This window comes from Schistocerca serialis, chromosome 2, assembly GCF_023864345.2.
Source record: "Schistocerca serialis cubense isolate TAMUIC-IGC-003099 chromosome 2, iqSchSeri2.2, whole genome shotgun sequence".
NCBI lineage: Eukaryota > Metazoa > Arthropoda > Insecta > Orthoptera > Acrididae > Schistocerca > Schistocerca serialis.
Genome location: NC_064639.1, coordinates 508,098,853 through 508,103,515, shown reverse-complemented (window position 1 = coordinate 508,103,515; position 4,663 = coordinate 508,098,853). Strand labels below are relative to the sequence as shown.

General features: G+C 42.9%; 1 pseudogene; it reads left to right on the top strand.

The window, feature by feature from the left end:
• The first annotated feature begins 224 nt into the window (after positions 1 to 224).
• Positions 225 to 341, top strand: LOC126459006 (5S ribosomal RNA; annotated as a pseudogene).
• Positions 342 to 4,663: the final 4,322 nt, after the last annotated feature.

Here is a 4,663-nt window from a genome sequence, read left to right as displayed (position 1 = left end):
CCTTTACAAAGGCAGGCTCAGGAGTATTGTCCTAGTGTATGGGGCGCTGGTATGCCAGTTATCACTGGTTATGTATCTCCCAGATTCTTTTGTGTGAGTGACATCACACTTGAAAAACGATTGGGCTGTGTGAACAAACGAGCAGACAACATTCCTGGATAAACCGCAAACGTGTACAAATAAAAAATTTTATATTCTAATTGTAACTCCCCCATATCGATAAAGGCAACGGCCTTGCCGCAGTGGATACACCGGTTCCCGTGAGATCACCGAAGTTAAGCGCTGTTGGGCTTGGCCTGCACTTGGATGGGTGACCATCCAGCCGCCATGCGCTGTTGCCATTTTTCGGGGTGCACTCAGCCTCGTGATGCCAAATGAGGAGCTACTCGACCGAATAATAGCGGCTCCGGTCAAAGAAAACCATCACAACGACCGGGAGAGTGGTCTGCTGACCACACGCCCCTCCTATCTGCATCCTCAATGAGGATGACACGGCGGTCGGATGGTCCCGATGGGCCACTATTGGCCTTAAGACGGAGTGCATATCGATAAAGCAGTGATGAGCTGCGTTTAAGAATCTGTAACTAATCCCTGTGATATACTTTGTTCAAATAAATGAATGATTATTTTACATCTCACTCGCTCCCGCGAAGGAGACACACTTCTGTTTTACCTCTAGTTACGACTAGACGCCTTTTTCCATTACAGGTGAGGTAACAATTTTGTAATGTGCAACTTTTACGTAAGTATTGTAAAATATATTTCAGTTAATTGAATCAGTTCTTTTAATAATCTAATTAACACTAATCATAACTATATTAAATAATTATCCATGTTTCTCATTACAGCTTTAGATTGTCTGTGGGACAGTCGCCATATGCTGATAACAAAGAGATGCATTTGGCCAGCAGAAATTTTCAATGCTGCTAGTGCGAATTGCACGGCCAAAATATCTAAGACCCTCGTCTTGTCGAACGTTTAGTTCAGGGATTTCAAAGTCCTATGCCTTCAAATTATTCTATCATAATTTCTTTTTCAAATAACACAGTCACGGCTTTCCTCTGTTAAACAGGCACAACTGCTAATATTTTCGCAATTAGTTTACAGTCTGCCAGCCAGCGCCACGCACTTACGCCATTACCTAAGTAAGATGCTTTATTACACCTGATCCTTCCACTTCAGCTAAATTTCATTACAATCACAAATTCCGAAATCCAGTATCCAACTACTAAGCCTTTCACGGGATGGCCTAGCAAAAATCATTGTCCTCTTTCGACGTCATCCGTTCCTATTACAAGAACAGATATAAACTGACGAAAAACGCGAAGGGGAAGAGATGGTTCTATATTGACGATTCTGTTACAGCACTCGTTTTGAATGTTTCCTATATTAATCTTTTTTTCTGTTTCATGAAAAATAGGTCATCAAAATTTCTGAGCCACTTCTGATGATTCGGATACAAAAGAAAGACGGGAAAGTAAATAGTTTCACCTTGGCCCATGATATTTGCCGACTTCACTTCTGCAGTTCTTCACAATCGAGGTAAGAGAGCAAACTTTTACGTACGAAAATATGTTTCGTGGATGCAAGTAGCTTAATCATTTATTCCAAGTTTATGTTCATAAGTTAATTATTTGGTGTTATAAAACAGAACTTAAATTATATTCAGTTTTAAATGTTGTATTGTGAATTTCAAAATGGCTACATCTTGTCACTAGTAACACAGAATGACGAAGAAGCTAGACTCGATTGTTGTTGGACGTAATGCTATTACTAATGAACGATTAACTTGAAAGATATTTTTCTAGATCCGTAGTTTCAAAATTTTCTCTGTCGAATTTTATTTCGATTCTTATGTATGACTGTGCGCGTGGGTTCTTCCTCTCGTGGCGGCACATTGGAGTGTGAGCGTATAGTGCGAGAGGACTCCCTGTCCTCCCCTTGTTTCCACTCACAATAACTGGACGGAACAAGCTGTCTGGTATAAGTGTTTATTACATTAAACTTTACAACTTGCACGGGGCAGTGCGCCAACTGCAGCTTCTGGCTTAGCTGGAAGACATACACCACCGTCTGCTACGGGGTCTCACAGCTACCTGCTCAGCCGTTACAACGGCTAATCTTACCTGCGCGCACAAAGGACCTGGGAGATCCACTTCTGCACGTAGGCTACAAAGTCTCCCGACAGGGAGCAGACTATACTGGACAGTCTGACCTGCCCAGTTTGAAGCTGACACTAGGTGGCAGTTGGAGTGAGTAGCAGAGTCCAAACATACTCCCACTCTAAAATGAGTTTTCTCATTTTACAAATAACCAGAATTTTAACAAACAACAAAACCAAAACAAGGGCGACAATAAAAATATAACTAGGCACTGTATAAATGCACATAAAACATGAATACACTATCATTTGTGATGCCCACATCACAAAAACACCACTGTCACACTGCATGTGAAACACAATGGGCACTAACATGTAGGACACAAAACAATAAAGCATTAATATTATACTGCATAAAAACACGAAATCAATACTAACAGCAGTTAGTCCACAAGAAACACCCACAGCTTCCCATGCTGATCTTATGAATTATGAGGTTGTTCCAGTAAATGGTAATTTGGCAGTGGCCCTGTATCATATACCACTACACAGATCTGAGGGAACACTCAACTGATTCACTGCTTAGGCAGGGGACACAGTTTTGCTATAGGCCTCTTTAATCTGCCCATTAGCAGTTTTTACCATCGCCATGTGCACCCACTTATCAGGACTGGGAAACAGCTGGTCAATGACACCCAGCCTCCACACCAAGGAAAGCAAATTATCCTCCTTGACCAGCACATGACCGCCGATCTGGGGTTGACATGCTGCTTCCGATGTCCATTTTTTGCGTTGCTGCAGATCATGTATGTATTCTGTGGACCACCTCTTCCAAAAGGACTGATGCAACTACTGTACAAGTTGCCATCTGTGCAACCTGTTGTCAGGAACCTCAAGGACAGAGGGTTCAGGATGAGAACAAAGGGGCTGTCCGATTAGGATATGACCAGGAGTGAGAGCAGCAGCAGAATGTAGGTCATCAGAGAGAAGACACAACGGCCTTGAACTCAAGCATGCTTCTATCTGAATAAACACAGTAGTCAGTTCTTCAAATGTCAGTACTGCATTGCCGATGACACATTTGGGATGCGACTTCATGCATTTGATTCCTGCCTCTCAGAATCCTCCAAAGTAAGGGGCATGAGGTGGAGTGAATCTACAACTGATTCCCTCTGAGGTCGAAAAATTCACCACACCGTCAACAGTAGCATCATTAGAGAGAAAACGTATAAGCTCATTGTCTGCACCTACAAATGTTACTGCACATGTGAGAATGTTTACCTCTTCTTGCAATGAATCTCCTGAGGGCGGCCAAAAATGAACTTGTTACCAAGTCACTAACTAATTCTAAGTGGATGGCCTTGGTTGCCATGCAAATGGATAAAGCAATATAAGCCTTGGTGGTAACTTTACTCCGTCTTCCACCATGCTTTACAACAATAGGACCTGCATAATCTACTCTACAGAGCTGGAATTGATGAGACTGGTTTACTCTAGCTGAAGGTAGCTGACCCATGAGTTGAACTGCTGTCTTGGACTTAAGCCTAAAGCATTTTAAACATTTCCTGATAACTCCTTTGACTGTGTTACGCCCATTGGGGATCCAAAACCTCCTAAGCAACATAGCCAACAAACGTTGTGACCCAGCGTGCAGCAGATTTTCATGTTGATCCATTATGAGAATTTTTTGTCAAATGATGCTTAGGCGGTACGGTAATAGGAAGACGCTCATCATATGATACACCAGCATTCATTAATCTCCCTCCCACTCGTAAAATACCTTCGGCATCGACAAACGGGTGCAAATCCCTTAATTTGCTATTATGTGGAATAGGGGAACTGGCCTTCAACAAAGCGATCTCATTACCATATTCACTATGTTGAGAGGCGCCAAATGCCCTTTCGATAGCGTTGTGGCATTCCTGTGGAGTGAGTGGCCCAGTTATCCTGTCTGATTGCTGAAGCCTACTGTTATTAGCAAACCTCAGTGCATAGGCCGAAACTCTGTAAGTTTTCTTGAATGATGAATATTTACACAGCAGTTCATCATCAAATTTAGTGAACGACACCAAGGATAACTGTGTACACCTTCTGTCGGGCACATCTTCTACACTAACTGCAGTGCAGGTGGTGCAGTCGAGGTCGCAATTGGATAGCCATGACGGGCCAGACCACCACTGAACAAGTGAACTCAAGGTAGCTGGATTAATACCACGTGATAAGTGGTCAGCAGGATTATCCTCTGATTTGACATGTCTGCAGTTGGCAACTGAACTCATTTCCTGGATTTCAGAGACTCTGTTGGCAACAAAGGTTTTCCAGTGACAAGGACTACGCTGCAGCCAACAGAGAACTATTGCGGAGTCCGTCCACAAATGAATGTCGCCACTATCTATGATGACTAAGTCATTGGCCACCTTGTGAATGAGTCGGGCAAGAAGCAGCGCACCACATAATTCCAGTCATGGAAGAGACTTGTTTTACAGGAGCAACCCAAGATTTGGCTGCAGCCAATGAGACCAACACACTGTTATTGGGAAGAACACATCTGATGTAAACACA